At 43.8% G+C, this 17,973-nt stretch overlaps 1 long non-coding RNA gene across 1 annotated transcript in view; it reads left to right on the top strand.

Moving 5' to 3' along the window:
• Positions 1-7,231: 7,231 nt before the first annotated feature.
• LOC137853982 (uncharacterized) overlaps positions 7,232-17,973 on the top strand; it is a 70,735-nt gene continuing 59,993 nt past the window's right edge. Inside the window, exon 1 of the long non-coding RNA XR_011094857.1 lies at positions 7,232-7,373. This is a non-coding gene — a long non-coding RNA (uncharacterized lncRNA). The remainder of the gene's footprint in view (positions 7,374-17,973) is intronic.

The raw sequence follows: 17,973 nt of genomic DNA, 5'->3' as shown, positions 1-17,973 counted from the left end.
CTAGCATTTAATCAACAGGCAAAGTGTTGGGAAGTAAGCAGAAGAAATCAATGGCAAATCAAAGAAGAATAGGTCAGCTATTCATTAGAGAGAGGATTGATCTCTGGGTTATTAACAGAAAAGAGGGCATGAAATGAATCCTAAAGAAAATTTAAACTAGCAGTGGCTGCAGTGAACTGACGGGGAGCCTTTTAAAAAATTACTTGACTTTCTTGCATGAAAGGCTGCTCCCAGTACTCTGCACCCTCCATTTAAATCACTCAGATCCCTGCTGCACTTGTTATTGAGACTCCCCAAGCATAACACAACTCTTGCAGTGGCAATAATTATTTGTATATATTTGTCATTGTGTATACAGACATTGTAGATATTACACATGAGATGATAATAATCTGTTCTCTGTTAGCATGCATGCTGAGGCAAAATCTTATTTTGTGATGTTTCAGCACATAATAGAGCTTGATTTTGCTGGCTTTCATTATTCCTGTAAAATCATCAATGGCGTAGGGCTTCTATGATTAACATTGCAAAATCTGGCTTACTTTTGACCTCTGGGACAGGAAATTGGTGTTTTTTTGTGTGTGTGTATGGTTTTTTTTTTTTTTTTTTTTTTTTTTTTAAACTCTAAAATATCCCACGTATCTATAATAGCACGCAAACAATAAACAACACTAATAAAATTGCAGGGTGGCTTACATGCTAATAACAGTATTTGTATTATTAGCTATAATTAGTCATTATTATACCAAAAGCTGTACATAATACATGGTTATAATTGATGAGTTTTGAGATGTCAGTTTACATTAAATAAAAACCAAATGTGCTGTATGATGACCATCACCCACATGATGCTGCAGGCAAGGCCAAGGTATAGCTCTGGAGCTAAAAACTGTTTGTTCAGGACTGGCTCCTGTGCCAGGGATATGCCTTGTGACTGCGAGGAAGTAGGAAACAACTTTGCATTATACCCTATTGTATCTGGTGTTTTACAAGCAGTGTGTAGCCAGTCTTTAATCCCAGAGGATCCCTGTGTCCTTCCTCCTTGTGAGGTTTGCCATCGAAACAGAGACACCTTCAGGCAGTAAGAGAGCAGCTGCTTACCAGGGCTACCTAACGCTGCAAAGCTTTGGGAACCGTGGGCAATCTGGGCAGGCAGGATGGGCTCATATGATCCCTTATGATTATAAGGGATCATTTGACCCTAAAGTGCAGAGATTGTAACTCTGCCCAAATTCCCAGAGCCCTTTCCTGCTGCATTTTGTGCTTCCTTTCAAGGTTTCCTAACCCAAGCTGCACGCAGGCCTGGACCTGTGTTCATTATGCAGCCTCCTGAGATCACATGGCTGCTGGCCATGAAGAGTTTAAATCACCTCTCTGGTAGGACTCATTCAGCATCGAGGTGTTATCTCTAGCTAAAAACACACAAGCTGTTGGTGTGAGCTCCCTTTTGGGATCACAGTAATACCACTTCCCTACATTACATAAAATATAATGATCTGTAGCAGTTCTTCCCCATCAGGGTTTGTCAGTGTTTGATACAGTAATGGCACAGGAGGAGGTGACTTATCTGACCATGTGCTGCTGTTTGAATTGCGAAGTTTTAGTTACATTAACTTTAAAACCACGTGAGTGCTGTTAATTCCCTGCCCAAGGATTCTCAGTGCTTATTGTTAGTGCTAGACTTTGATCACAACATTAATTATACGTCTTTTGCATGGCAAATATATACTTCATGTTGTCCATTTACTGCTTAAGGAAAAAAAAAATCTCTCCAGCTGTCTACTCCGTGCAAGTTTTCCTCTCAGCTCCTAAGGAAAATCCTGCCAAAGCCACACTTCCCAGAGGAGTAATGGCCTCTGCTCTATCTGATGATACACAGATGATATGTTTCACATGGGCTTTGCTTTTGCTTTTATATTCTCTCAGCTATGTATTTATTTTTGCTCTATTTGGAATTACTTTCTGTTTTATTGTTCTCTATTTTTTTTCCTTTTCCTCTCTAGCTTAAATATTTTTAATGCAAAAGGAAAAATAACATCACTAGCTAACAGGAACAGCTAGGTTTTAGTTACAAAAACTAATTGACTTTTGAAATAATTTGGAACTATTTTATCTGCTTAAGCTATTATATATATCTATATCAAATAAAGATTTTATTTTTCAACTGAATATCTGTTTTACATTTCCATTATATTTGCCTGCATTTCTGTGTTCTTTTCTAGATCAAATGATTGGAGTGCCTGCAATTGCAAAGTGTTAGAGTAATGTTAGAGGCAGCAGAACCAGTAAGGATTCTTCTATATAATAACTTTTTTTTTTTTTTTTTTTTTTTTTTTCATGCCAAAAGCAGTGTCCTTTCTCATTTTCTCATTTTTTGAGAATGTGTTTGTGTGTTCCCTCAGATTCACCCCTCAGCAAATCGGGATGTGGAAGAAATGTAATCTTGGCTGATGCGATCTTGCCTGCAGAGCGCCTTGTGGCTTCACACAAAAGCGAGCTGGTGTTTCTGGTGGGGGAATGGGGAGGGGGCCTGCAGTGCATCAGGAGGTAAACGTGCCTGGGAGCAGCTCCACAAGCTCCAAAGTCCTACGTGCAGGAAACAATTGCCTGAACAGAGGCCACCGCTTGCAAATGCCCTGGCCTTTCTCTACCTCCTGCCACCAGGCAGCATTTCGGATTCCCCCACCTTGGGAAATGTTGAGCCTGGATGAGAAAACACTGGAAAAAAGTAGGGAGAAAACCAACAATGAGAATTCTGAACTGTAAATTTAAGGGAAGAGAATAAATTTCCTTATGGGCTGTGTCATTCTGCTCCTTAAATAAGAAATGGACTATGAAAAGGGGGAGGGGAGGGGGCTGCATTTAGGCTGAATATTTCCATGAAGTAATGGCACAAAGACGATTTGAATTACCCACAGGATGAATTCAGCCTGACGTGTAAAATCTATTTCTACCATTATCGCTGCTAACCTAAGCCTATTCACAGATAATTACAGTCAAGTACTTACCGAGCTCTTGCTCATCTGTTTTTCCCTCCTGCCCATTTAGTAAATGCATGAGTTATGCATTAGCCCTGGTATGCTGTATCAAAGCAGCAAGAGCTTTGACATTAGACAGCAGGAGTGGAATATAATAAGGCAGGAAATAAACAGTGAAATCCATAAACAAAGGGTTGTAAAAATAACAATTAGAAGTCAGTTATGTTCCAGTAAGTGAAGATCTTAGACTGAAACAATTTGAATTTACAACAGTGTCAGTACAAATGTAGGTCAAATTTAGTATCTGGCTAAAGCATGTTTCTAATTTTTGTATTGCTCGAGGCAAAACATGAAGAAAAGGCATTGCCTCTACCTGACTTAAAACCCTATTGAAAGTCACAAGGAGTTATCTTCTGCTGTACAGATACATTCCTTGAACATTCTTGTTCTCCTCAGCATGTGCAGGATAAAATTTCTAAGGTGCCTAGGTCCCGCTGCGTTCCTCATCACATTACCTGTGTGGTGAGCAAGGGGTCTGGATGAAATCCCAGCTCCGGTGCAAAGCTGGGGATCGTGGCCAACAGCGATGTGATATCTGCTCATAGGGGACATGACATCAGGAGAAGTGCCGTAGATATGGCATCAGTTCCCAGAGAGCGTATTTTGAAGTAAATGAGTGAAAGAGGTAACTGGGCTTCCCCTCATGGCTGGTGAGCGCTTTCAGAGCAGCGGGCTGGGTGCCTCGGGGTAGGAAGCAAGCCAGGCTTTGCCCTCACCTCCCAAAGTGGGGTTGGACTTAAAGCTAGTACACAAGCCCCCGGCAGCCTCCTCCTGCTTCTCTTCCCCCTCTCCTGGACTCTGCCTCTGTCCTTCACTGCTAACACCTTGCTGGTCAGAGGCTTGGTGGCCTGTAATAGCAGCCCTGCATACTTGTGTTTTTGCCTTGACGCTGGAGGGGGTGATGTGTCCCTTAGTGCCCAGACAGAACCATTTACTTGGAAATGAATGTTTCAACCTGTCATGCTCAACGAAGAAAAAATGACTTGTTCCTGAAAAAAAATCAGAGCTGACTGAAAGCTTTTATCAAGAAATATACTCACATTTCACCAAACTGCAATGTTTTTAGGGGCTGCCTGGAGGTGTTAACATGTCTGCTGCAACTCTCCTTGTTAAAGTATTTCTGAATTGAAAGCAATTTCATCACATTATAAACATTTCATCAAGTTATTAAAACAACTGAGGTATCTTATAAAAAGGTCTCGAGCACTGACAACCCCTTGTAAACAAAGAATGTGGCTGTGAAACATAATCCTTGGTGGGATTAGTTTCTGTCCTTTAGAAGGGACGGTACTTCGAGTCACGCAAAGACAAGGTAAAAGCTGGAGATGAAGGGTGGGAAGTGGAGAAAAGCCTAAAGTAATAAAAGACTTGCACACAGGGGTTCCTAATCTGCAATGACTGCAAACATGTCTCACTGTCTTCAGTTTTGAATAAATCATGCTATCTATACCAAGGTTATCTCCTTTTGTCATCATGCATCAAGTAAAGATGAGAAACCCAAGTCAGCCTGGTTCACTTACAATTGCTTCCAAAATGTACTTAGAAACTTGAAAGGGTAAGGTGTTCTCTAATTTTATGTCTGTATCAGTTATGTCTCATAAAAACTGTTACTGGTATTGATTGCTTTCAATCGTCTGGTTCAAAATCGAGGGTTGAGTTTTGAGGTGGGTGTTGGTTTTTCTTTATTATTTTTTTTTTTCATTGTTGTCCCCACAGGAAAATGTCCACAGCCTCTTGGAAATGATCCCATGAAGAAATGAGTCCTACTTTTAAAAATAGCTGGTTCTATTCCTTCCATTAAAATGACAAAGAAAATACTCATCTCATAGCAATGAAAGCAATTTTTAGTGTTGTCTCTTGCCATCTCCAGGGATAAAGCTGAGGAATAAAGCAGGATAAAGCAGGAGGAAGCCCTGCTAGTGTGGAAAAGAGCTCCTTGAGTGGGGAGTCTCATTCCCAGTGGGCTCTGGGCACTGCCCTGGATGTAGCATTTGGTCAGGGTAGACATAAGCAGGTAAGCAAGCTGATAGAAGAGCTTGTTTCAGCAGCCACCAAAGCACTTTTAGCCAGGCATGGGCTCTTCTTTCTCAGGCCATTGAGAAATGCCATAGTAAGGTGCATAGTACATTATAATGCCCACCCCATTTTTTTTCTTCTTCATTTGATCGTCTTGCTTTGAGATGACAAATACTTTCTTTTAGTCGTTTTTTTACATTGCAAGAATTACAAGAAAATTAGAAATAGGTATTAATTTCCAACTATCTGACATATGCCAGTTGTGTGAATCTGCATACATAAGGTTTTTGATTTACTGCATTGCAGCTCTACAGGGGTAAAAATAAGTAGGGTAAGTACTTCCAAGTAAATAGAGGAATCTGTGTCATCCCCGCAGTCTTGTGTCCAGTGCAGAAAGCCAGTCCCTGCCCTAATAGGTGAAAAGTACTTTCGGATACCTGCAGTGTTTTTGCTATCTAGGTGTTTAGGTCTTTCCCCACAAGCTCACCTCTGTGAAACAGAAAATAGTCCTTCCAAAATAATTTAGACTTGATCCTTCCATTTTACTTCATGCAAAAATATCTATGTGCCTGCATCCAACCATGTCCTATGTCTCAGAGGCAGCAGGGAACATCACTGCTGCCGATGTACTGGTGATGCCCATGGCAAAGATTACTCTTTCATGTTGCCCACACATGACCTGGAAGCAGGGTTATCATGACCTGCTGAGGAGGCAAACAGCATAGCTCGCTGCTGACCAGGTGGGCTAAGCACTGATCCTGGGTGGCAAGGGGGCAAATTCCCCCAATCTGTGTTTAGGCACCTAATTTACAGTTTGGTTTCAGTTTACAGCTAAGCTGGTCCAGCCAAAAGCAGCTCTGCTCCTTTCCTCTCCCTGCCATATGCTTCTGCTGCTTTGGAGTGCAGTCCAGTGACTGTACAGCTGCAGGGTGAATCGATCCATTTGGCCAACCCCAGAAGACTGATCCTGTGGAAAAAGCGAGCTGTTTCTCTTACCATTGGCCAGATGAATCAGAGCAGCCTCCTTGAAGGTAATTGCCTGTCAGGATATGGGGAGGGATGGCAAGGACCCTGCAGCTGGAGATGTTGCAGTGGCAAACAACCTTTCAGCAGAAACCCGCTGTTAGTTAGGCTTGATAAAATATGAAATGGCACCTAACCCACTGAAATAGAAGGCTGAAATCTCTGGGCAGTTGCATGTTTGCTGCATCTGATGTGAAGCAGAAGAGAGCAAGGGGGTAGCCAGGGTAACTGCAATTAGGAGATTAGTCTGTCATGCTCCTAATGGAGCCAACAGAGATGCTGCTTGGGGGGTGAGGGTGGGGTCCTCAGACTTTTTGTGCCCTGTCTCCTCTATTCTGGAAGAGTTTTGTGTCTTTATCTACACCTGCCGTTCCTCAGCTTACATTCCCTTTCCCCTGGATGGGGCACATCAACCAGTTAGAGAAGGAAACTAAAAATGCCACCTCTAGCTGGCCTTGGAAGGCCTGTCTCCCTTCTGTGACTGACCATACAGGTTGTCTCACCTACAATTTGGCAGCACAAATAACTCTCAATAGCCCAGGCGTGTATTCCTGCGTAGGCATCTGACATCAGTGATTTGAATACATGTAAATAAGACCTCAGTGTTTGTGGATCTGGGCCTTAAGTATTTGATCTGCACTGCTCGCAATGAAAATTTGTAGTTTCTTGGTTAATCAGAGGTAAGTTGAGAGAGGAGTTTGAACATGAAGCCCTGAGCATGGCACCTTCAAGTTCCTGACTAGAATCTGGGGGACAGGAAGAAGCTTGCCTGAGTCCAGGAAGGAATGGTAAGCCTTGTGTATGTTTGGATAAGACTTGGGGCTGTAGATAGGACCTGGAGTCTGAATATTGGTATGTGCAGAGTAGTGGGCCACAAGTCTTCATGAGGACAGGCAGATCCCTTAGTGAAATTGTCAGTAGCTGTGTTGATACTAATTTACTGAAGGTAAACATTGCATGGTCACTGTAGGTGCTCAAGCAGAGTGCAATCTCTTCTTTACTGGGACAAAAACTAAATGGCATCATCCATCCTGTATTAACCTACCCTTAGTCTTACGCAAGGATAAACTGATGAATGAAGCCAAATACGGTGAGATAGCGAGCAAAAAAAAACACTGTCAAGATTTATCTGCATTTACTCAGTAGCCCAGGAACAGAGCTGTGATGGCTGTGGTGATGAGCCTGAGGAATGCTGCTGGCATTGAGAGCTCTCTGCTGTGTCACACATTCCTGTGTTTTGCAGTCACATTAGGATCTGAAGGAATTAGCCCCAGGAAAGCTCAGAGTTTATTTCAGGTGGGTAAACTCTGTTTTCTGGTCTTTTGGTCGGCGGTGGGAAACATTCTCAGCGATTGAAGAAAAGATCAACGGGCCAGATAAGGATTTGGTATCTTCCAGATGGCAGGTTATGAAAGCAGAGAAGAGGGCTGCTTCTGTCAGGTGTGGGCTAGGAATGACAAAGAAATTTAACTCCGTTCCAAAAATGTTAACCATATTGTTCACGCTCAGCAGTGAGGGGGCCTGTGGCTGCTACGAGATTAACCTTGTGACCCCGACAAGAGTTTAGACCAGCCTGTCAAAAGCATTATGCTTGGAGGCAGTAATCATTCTTTATTAGAAGAGCAGTGGCTCTGCCTTGGTTTCTGCTGCCTACCTATGGATTGTGTTTTGGCTGCAGCACCACCTTTAGGAAATGGTTCATAGTTTAATTATTAACAGCTGCAGATTCCTAAAGGCTGTGCACAGCCACTGGGTGCTCCGGTCTGGATTAATTCACTCTTAAAAAGCAGCCCAATGTGAAAATAGTATAACAGTGATTTTCCATAGGGCTGCTATGGGGACAGCAGTACTCTGTAAATTACATCAGAGTGCATAAATGTTTCTAATGAAGGAATTAGGGGAAGTTTCAGTTCATATTTTCAAGTGAACCTAAGAGCTGAGGTCTTAGAATGGCTGCTCTTCTCTACATGGCCATTGCTTTTGGGTCATACTGTTGACACATCCTCTGAAAGACCACGGTCTGAAGGGAGCAGCGCTGAAATTGTTACAGCCTTGGTGGTCCCAGAGAAGTGCTTTCAGAGAGCAGTAATAGCCCCTAGAGCTGTAAAAAGTGAGCATGCTTTTGGGCCCAGAGGCTCTTCAATAGGATCGCACAGAGCCGTCGGCTGATCCCAGTGCTCCGCTTCCACAGCTTGGTTGACCTGTGGCTCTTCTGCCAAGTCTCCCAGATGAAGTTACCATTGTCATTGTTTTCCAAACTTGTTTTGTTGTTTTTTTCACATCTCTGTTGACAGGTTCTCTGTAAGGTAAAGTGTGAAGCGATTTAGTGTCTCATTCAGTAGGCTGGTTCACTACAGGAAGTCTCTGTGGTGGTTCAGATATTCCCTCATGACCATATCGCAGCATGTATTCATAATAAGTATGCATTGAATGCTTGTGAACAAGAAAATAACCAATGTAGGCAAGAGGATATATTCATTGTGGTCATGAAAACTGATAACAACATAGATGAAAAGCAGTTTTTAAACAAGAAACTCTCTTTTAATAATACCATTCCATATGGACCCCCCTGTAGAAACCTAATAGCCACAAGAGACTACTTACATGGTTTCCTGCAAACACCTAGATCCTTCCTGCATCCACTTGTGACCCTTTTAGTTTTTGTCTTCCCACATGCCATCTGAGAGTTATATTTGGGAATGTTGTGGTCAAACACATCTCATTTTTACATATATAACATAAAGGAGGAAGGCAAAGGATGACATTTGTACTTCTCAGGAGCACTGTGGCTGTTCATGTTGATAAAACAGTCTGGAAGTACAAACCCTTACTGTTGCTGACTACTTATACCCTCAGAAAAGCTAAACCAGCAGCATTCCTCTCAGTTCCCCTTATCCCCGTGTTTATTTTGGTGGGGATGCGATCACCTGCTTTTTGCAATCAATTGGTGCTGCCAGCAGGATCATAATAGGGCATGTTCAGCTGCAGTCTCCCTTGGGGCTGGTGAGCATCTCCCTCCTAGCCTTTCAGGACAAAAAGCTGCAGCGAAGCCATTCATCTCGGGGCACAGGCGTTACACCACAGGGGGAGGTGCAGAGTTTTTAATGCATGAAGTCACTGCCATTCACAGTGAACTAATGAAAACACTGTCTTTAGCTATGTTTAAAATCCCTTGGATGCCTGTGTGTGTGCGTGCGCACCGAGGGACAGATGAATGATACTGTGAGGTCTTTGATACCTTCTTCAATGAGGCTAATTGTCTCTGCATAATTTTTGGACAAGCCTGCAATAATGATGTTTGGTTGCTGCGTAGGATTAGCATGTTTAGCAATAGGAGAAGGAGAAAAAGGGAGAGATGGCATCCAGTACCTAGGTGATGGGTCCGGCTCGGTGACATGCATCTGAATGAGACATGCCTATTTAACCCTAGCATCATTTTTCTAGCTAATCATGGAATGTGCATGACATTTGTTATTACTGACATTATAATGCATCCATTCACGCCACTAGGACTGCTAAGCTGTTCCCACTGGAAGTAATGGGAGCTTTGTATAACCTCAAGGGAAGCAGGATTGGGTCTCACTAGAGCAGGTCAGGAAGTTTCTCGTCAGCTTCATTTTTAGGGAGCCAGATAAGTGATGCAGAGGTCCTCCTGCTGCCATTCTGATAAGGACATGTGCAGACTTAAGGTTATATGCTTTATATTCACTTCTTATTATTTCCACATCGTAAGGTTGTTTTAGGAGTATCTGAGTTTTTTTGGCTTTCAAGCATGCATTTGTTGTTTTACTTGATTCCTTATTACAGAGAGCACTGTAATTCAGTTTTCATTCCCATCAGAAGAATTGCGTGATCATGAAATCACCTTCCTCATGGCAGGTGAGCTAGGAGGCTGAGGGAGGGGCCTTGGCCCTTGCCCTCCTGAAATCAAAACGAGTTCTTCTCATCTGCATGCATTGGACTATTGTCCCGATTCTGTCACTGACATTAATGTATGACAAAAATATTTGCCCTTTTATGTATTGATTTTGCACTAGTTAGAAACATCATAGCTATTCTTGACTTTCTTGCCTCACAGGAGTGCTACAGGAAATTTCTGAGACCATTTGACAAAGTCCTGGTACTGCAAACTGTGGATGGAAAGAAACATGCATCAGAATGTTAGACACTTAACTCACTGATGTCTATATGGGTCTTCCATCACCCTACATATCTTCAAGAAATGGGGCCAAAATGTACTAGGACAGGATGTCAGTATTAAAGTGCTCTGCAGTCTGCAGATGGATATGGAATTGGGGTGCTTTTGGCTCTCAGGCAGGAGTTTTCTCAGTCCTAATTGGAGTTGCATATTGGTTTTCTATAGCGCAACCAACATGCATTGTAAAGATTGTTTTAAACACTGCATATTTTCCTTTATTTATTTATTTATTTATTGATTGATTGATTGATTATGCTTCAAAATGCTTCCAACAATTTCTTGTTCAGAACAGAAACTAGCCTTGAAGACCAGGCACATTCCCATTGTTTCTCAATCAAAATGGGATATTATTATGAGTGGTCTTATGCTGAGATTGTCACTGAACCCGAGATGTTGTTAAGGAATTGGCTAGTCCTTGCAATCCCTGATATGCTCTAGTTCTACATTTTGTGTAACTCAATTTAGACAGCCACCTAATAAATGTTTTTTAAATGTAACAGTAACATTGCTGTCTCTTTTTGAAGCTGGTGGCAAACCTCCAATTCTCCTCTCAGTATTCATTGCCTGCAGAACCCAGCAAATCTTCAGATACCAGAAAAATGTATTTTTTACATTTACACAGTGTTAGGTCTACATCAAGTCACGGCTCTTGGGAGACAGTCTCTAATCAATATGAAGCCATATCTCTTGAGGCTACAGTGCTGTAGAATTAGTTGAATGACTGAAAATGGTGGGTCAGAAGTCTGCTGCATCCATAGATGGGATATGGGACTGAGAGGACAACTCTCCTTCTTGCTGTGCAATGGTCTCTTCAGTCCCATATTCATGTATTGAAGAAAGAAAAATATTCAGAAAAAAGCCTCCTGAACACTGACTACATCCCCTAGTCCCAGGTGGGGTTGTATACCCACCCGTACGTGTACTGACCCTCCCAAAGGCATACCCATGCAGTAGAGCAAGGTGTGTGGACATCCTGATGGCAGCACCGCAGTGCCAGGGCCATCACGGCGGCACGATGGCAGGTGGCACAGCACTCGCAATACGGCCAGGAAGGTGCGGGCCGGAGCGAGGCGGCCGGCCGTACTGGGAGTCACGCAGCCCATCCTTTGAAGTCAGGGAACAGTTTCCAAGTGCCATTTGTGCCCCTGGCTTAGTTTGCATACACGGCATTACATCACCCAACAAAGCAGCCTTCAGTCAAGCCCCGCACAATAGCGAGGGGTTGGCTGGGCTCCATGGGGGGTTAATAGTTGCCCTGGGAACGCCACATTCCAGCATCAGCTGCTAATGTGCAAAGCATGCTGTTCGGGGCTGGCCAGGAGCAGAGCATGGGAAAATTCTTGCATACTTTATGAGACAGAAACAAACCCACTTTCAGCAGAACAACGGCGAGGCATAATCCCCCCCACCTCGCCCCCGCCGCCTTCGCCCACCCCTCGGCAAGCAAAACGCTCCGGACCTTTGTGTGAGGGCTGAAAGGTTCGTGCTCCAGGGTATTTTGCCAATAAAGCAAACCAAAAACAGGTTCCGATCCAAGACTGCATTTTCCACGTCTCAGGAGATGAATGGGTTTAGTGTTGAATATCTTAAGCATAATTTCATAGAGTGCATCCGGGCAACCATGGCCAGGCCCTCCTGTGGAAGGCTAACACCTGGGACAAGGGGAGCACATCCTGGCCTAATGTCATGAAACAACTGTCTGTCTGTCTGTCCCAGTCCTTCTTTCTCTCTTCTTCTGGACTGGCAGGTTACTGCTCTGAAGAACAGTGCTACAACATCACCCTGTTGCCCCCAGAGCCCCTGTTTGTACTGAAGCAGCCTTGCTTATTTGCAGAAAAATTGTCATTGAGGACAATTTCTTAGTGTAAGGTTTAGTAAGTACGAGTGCATCTGTATATGTGTGCATGGCGTTGCCACTCTGTCCTCTTGTACGGGCAGAGCTGGCCTCAGCAGAGGCAAAACTGGTTCATCTTTGGTTAAGAAGAAGCTAAACAAGAACTTTACCAAGGAAGTAATGCAAAGCACAGCTTTGTAGCTCCATAGCGTGTTTATGTAGCAGAAGGATCAGTGGTGTGGAGATCCTGTTTGTTGGTTTCATTAGCGGGTTTCAATTTTATTTTATTTTTTTTTTCAATTGCGGGTTTCAATTTTAATACTGTCATGCTCCTTTAATTACACAAGGTGTCCACATGCACCAGTTGCTTGAGTTTTTTCTTCTACACCCAGAAAAGCATCACCCATGTAAGCCAAGGTGAAGTTGCACAAGGTAGCTTGCATCCTTTAGCAGGTGCTTTTGGCAAGGAGCAGAGCACTGAAGTACTACAGAGCCCTGTATTTTTTCATCTCAGACAGCCTCTTTAGGAGAAGTTAATAGGCTCGGCATCTTTTGGAGATAATAGGGAGGGTTTGTGTAGCTGGTTTGCAGTTGTTGATCATTGAGGCTGCAGGTCCAGGCTGCCACTGGCAGTGCTGCAACTCAGTGCCCCCGCATGTGACTACAGGAAATGAAGTAGGTGACAAGCTTTGCCTGCTGGTAATCTAGTGGATGCTGCTTGTTGCTAAAACAGGATTTCAAAAGATAGCTACTGCTACAGCAGCACATGGCAAACGCTTTAAGGGAGCATCGCTTTCAAACCTCCCTATCCCATCTGTGCCACGCTGGTGGTACAGCTAGCTGCATGCTATAAAAGCTGCATGCTATAAAAAGCATTCTTTTAACTAAAGACTTGAGAGAAGGTTTGCTTTTGTCTCCCCAGCTTGTTTACTTTGTAAACATGACATTATGCATTGTCAGTTCAGCTATTTCCCCCCCTGCAGTCTTGTTCTGGAGATTCATTATATCTTGCTTTCACACAGCATCTGAGGAGAGAAATTACTGTGCCATATGCCTGTGAAAACTGTTGCAGTTAATGAGCGGGCTGGATAGTATAGTACTTACTGCTACTTTCAACTTACTCTTTTTAACTCCTGTGGCATGAGGATGCAGTGGTTTTGATCTAACAACAGCCCTAAAGCTGGATTTACAACATCACCAAACTAGGGCCTGGATTCTCCTTGGGGCCCTGGATAACCCGAGACACGTCTGTAGTAAGCCCCTTTCACCTCCAGTTTGGTGCTTTTAAGCCGTGTTGGTTGTGACCAAATGCTGCTGCTGCTCCTTGCCTCCCAATACCTCTCTTAGTCCTGTCTTTCATCCAGAGTGGTTGCTCGTGTCCGTTCAGACTGCCTGCCCCGTGAAGGAAGGGTTCCTGAGCTGCGAGAGACTGAGCTCAGCTGTGTGCAGCACTACGCAGATGTCCTACAACATGTCTGGAAGCAGTCCAGCAATGTTTGCACCGCGATGAATTTGAGCTGAGTTTCAGATGTCTCTGCATCGTGTTCCACATCGTGTCTGAATCTGTTCCCACGGGTGAAGGCAGACCCAAAGTGTATCTTGCTGTCTTTACAGCACTTCCCAGAGAAAAAGGCCAAGTAGGATGCAAGGTGAGCCTGTCCTCCATGACCTTCTGTCCCCTCCTGCTTCTGATGTTTCTTTCATGGGAATGATTTTGCTAAGGGGCTCTGCAGATGGCAAAAGGGTTGAGTAAAGGCAGCAATGCCACTAGTTCTGGGAGAAACACCACTCCACTCTGTCAGTGAGCCTAAGTCCACCACTGCTGTGAACGTTGCACAAGCACATCCCCTCTTGGCAAATAAAAGTCTGTCTTTATCACAGTCTCAGGAATTTTGTAGTATTTAAATCTCCAGTTCGTGTACCAGGCTCTCTGATATTCCTGTGCCGCTGACTAAAGCAAATCAAAAGAAGATTTTGTTTGGCTTTCCCATGCCTCAGTAGTCCCCAAAAGGTGTTTTTATTATTTTAAGTATTAGGCATGTGCATGGGAAAGAATTTTGTTAGTTCAGCTCGACCACTCCCTAGGAGCTTACTTGGCTCTCCCAGAGTCTCCTCTCCCTCCGGCTGCTCACGTCTTTCAGCAGATTGCACTGCTGGACTCAGCAGCTCTGCTGGTGTGCGCCCCGGCAGGGCTCGGCACCCCTGCCCGCCCCAGGCAGGGAGGTCCCACGGGGTCTACAAGGGTGGGCTGAGCCCTGGAGGCTCTTGTCTGAGTGTAAAATCAACACAAGGGTTGTACACTGCTTAGATCCCCAGCAGACCTCAAACTAGATCTCAGCTAGTATGTAGTTAAAGGATAGGACTCAAGGTGGCCTTCGGAGTACTAGCAAAATCCATTGCTTGCCCTTTATTTGAACACATTGATGCTTGCTGGTGTTGGCTCTTGTGTGAATAGCAGCAGAGCTGAGTGACGTGTTTCTCTGGCTGAACAGCAAGAAGGCCATGGTGTGTTTTGCTCCATATGAATTGTTTTTTTCCAGCATCTCAATACTGAGAGGTAGGTGAAGGGGCAGGCAGATAAATTCAAATGAGAAATAAAATGTTTGAACAGACACGAACATTCAGGATAAAGCTATGAAGTAATTTTGGAGCAGATGGGCCAAAAAGTTGTTCAGTAGTTTGTTAAGGTCTGTGTGAGTCTAATCTGCTATACTTGGTTGTGAATAATGCAAGGAGAGATAGCGTAGACAAACAGAATATTGCAAGCCAATTCCTTCCAGTTTGTACTTAGCACCTTAGTACAGACATGAATGATGTGCCTCAGTTCTGCAGGAAGCATCCTGCTGAGATTTCTCCTAGGCCCCATTAGCTCATAGGTCACAAAGCAGGACCCCACAGCCTGCCCTCAGCCACGCTGCTCTCTGTCCCACCTGGGGGTTCACAACATGGGCGCAAAGATGGGGCAAACCCTTTTGTTGAGCACATCCAGGTGCTCTCTGCTCACCAGACCCCTGCTGTGACTTGGTCTTCTCTTAGCTGGAAGCCTGGGTCTCACGAGGCTGAGCTGATCAGCTCAGGCAGAACGATGAATAAATGTGGGTGAAGGGATAGGATGCTAGATTGCATAGAAAAGCTGGTGGCTGCATGGAAACAGTCTGGTTTCACCAGGGCAGTGTCACAGTGTCACGAGGGTTATTTGCAAGGAGGAAAAAGAGGCAAAGAAAAAAATGCTGAGTGGTGCGGTGTTACTGGCAAAACAGGCTCAGCTTAGGGAATTTTTACCTAATTTATTGCCAATTAATGCAAGTTTCTAATCACCAATTTGGATATTGAGAAAAAGAAAACACAATTAAACAACCATGTAAATATACATCTTTCCTCGCCCTTGCCTGGGCTCAGCTTCAGCTAAACTCTCCTCCCCAATTCCAGTGTCTTGCCTACCCTTGCTCTTGCTGGGTGTTGCACTCAGTAAGCCCAGAGGCTGGGGTGGTGGGCATCATGGTTTCGGTCTGCTGCTCCTCCATTCTTCTTCCTGGGGTTCCTTTGCTCACATACCGTTCTTGTTGGTTGTCCTTGCTCCTCAGCGCTTCTTACTGGCTTGTGTGGGCCACCCACTGGGTGTCCTGTTTAGGCATGGATCTCCTCCTTCCAAGAGTGCAACTCCAGCTCCATATCTCCACCGCTGTCTTTCCCTCTATCACTCTCCCTTAGAGTGTCTCCTTGGTGTCTTCACAGCCCCCGCCTCTGAACCCCTGCCATGTATGCCTCATGCATGGGGAAACGTATTTCAAGTGAGACTGAGAGATAAGGAAGATATTTATTTCATGGAGTGGGCAGACAATCGAAAAGCAATGCAGCGTGTGAGGAAGGGATGGAAGTGAGTGAATGGTGTAGCTGCAAATTGTCTGTACATGTGAAGATAAAATTTTACTCCTCCTTGTGTAATACAGGAATATTCAGTGAAATGGAAAAGTAGCACTTTGAAAAGGTGACCACAAAACTGCTATAAAGAAAAAGGCTTACATGTTATCAGGGAACAGCAAAAAGCAGGAATGACCCCTCTTTCCCTGACAATTATTTTCCATGTATTTACTGCCATAGTTTCAGCACTAAGGATTCTACTTCAAATGAGCCTCAGCTACTTCCATGTCCCAGTTATGTTTGTCTTTCTTAAAGGAGAAAAAAGGGAAGACCATCCAATCCTGCTGCAGGAATCCCAGGCATCCCTGCCCCAGTCTCCAACTCCTCTTATGGAAACATCTTTGAGGGTGGTCATAATCCTCAGGAGAAGGCCAGGGAGGACCAAAAACCAGACTTGATCAGGACTTTCCCTTCATCACCTGAGTGAATAGGCATGACCTCTCCTCATAGCAAATGTCCTACGTGAATGGTAGAGCAGGACAAGGTCCCTGGTGGAGTTGTAACATGCTGAGTTTCCTCAAATATTGCAGAGATCACTGAGCAGTAGACCAGCAATATCTCCTATGGCAGACAAGTAAGTAAAGGTTCAGGCACATGTGAGGAACTACAGAAACAAATGAAAAAAGATCAAATGGAAATGCTTTGAGTTCTGTTGCACAGAAGGAAATATGACTTCAGGTGTGAAAGGGGAACAGGGGATAGTGAGTTTTGTTGCTGTTGCCGAAGACCTGATATTACAGTGCAGAATCTGTAGGGAAAGTTGGCACAGGATCAGTAACCTCCTGGAGTGGGAGTGTTTGATCAGGCTCCTCAAAATAGCTGTAGAAAGTGATATGTTCTTTCACATCTTTGTCCTTGCATGAGAAGTCCCCATCATCAGTGGCAGTGTTGACTATGAATTGGCTGCAGCAACCTCAAAAGATGTGGTAGATAGTTATTACAATAAGCTTCTAGTAATCTCTACTCTGCTCCCACCACTATGTCAGCTTGAGATATATAGTCCATGCCGGCAATGCCAGCATAAAAGCCTTTCCTATATCACAGAAATGCTTTTCCTTTTTTTTTTTTTTTTTTAATGAATAATGTAAGAAGTTGTCTATGTATGTCATAAAAATAATGGAATGAGAGAAAGATTTTGTTGCCATGGCTGTAAATCATGCTGGAGATCCTGCTATAATCGCTTACCTCTCAAACTCCCCTTCCATGCTTTGTGATATAGTCAGCCTGGACTAGCTCAATCCCCACCTGGTACAACCTTGCTATTCCTTGTGGTGGTTGGTTGGTATAACACCAGCCTAGCACCATGCAAAGCTGCAAATCATAGACCCAAGCCACTGTTGTGTTCTGCAGTGAAAGCAAAGAATGAAGAGTACCAGAGAGCCTGGCAGAGCCCTGGGCATAAGCTTTGAATTAGCTCTGCTCTCTGTAGGCCTCTCTGATGTACAAATCAGAAATGCTCCAGGAGGCTGGGTGCTTAGATTAGTCTGGAAATCATATTGTGAGCTGAGCCTTTAGCAAATGTACCCATGAAAGCCTACACTGTTCTTTCTTCATTCTCAGTTTAGGAAGGATAGCATCCCCAAAACATATTTTTGTAATTTATCCTTTTTTATATACCTAGTAGATATACTCTTTCTTTCTTAATAGGATTCTTCTCTGCTTCTTCCTTAGGTAACTAAATTTATGATCAGGAGCTTAGGGATACAGTAGCGCTTTAAACCAAGTATTTAGTCTTATATAAAACATTTCCTTCATGCTTTATGCTCAGTATTAATTTAAATTATTTCAGTTTATGAAGTTTAAAAAGCCAACATGACTCAGTTCTTTTTTAAAGACTTTTGCCTAAAAGTTTAGATTTTGCAAAGGTGGAAGAAAATGTTTATTTTTGTAGTCTCAGACCTCAAAGACAGCCAGGTAGGCTGGTGCTTCATTGTGAGTCACAC

This window comes from Anas acuta, chromosome 3 (assembly GCF_963932015.1).
Source record: "Anas acuta chromosome 3, bAnaAcu1.1, whole genome shotgun sequence".
Taxonomy (NCBI): domain Eukaryota; kingdom Metazoa; phylum Chordata; class Aves; order Anseriformes; family Anatidae; genus Anas; species Anas acuta.
Note: the sequence above shows the minus strand (reverse complement) of the source record. Positions and strands in the feature narration are given on the sequence as shown.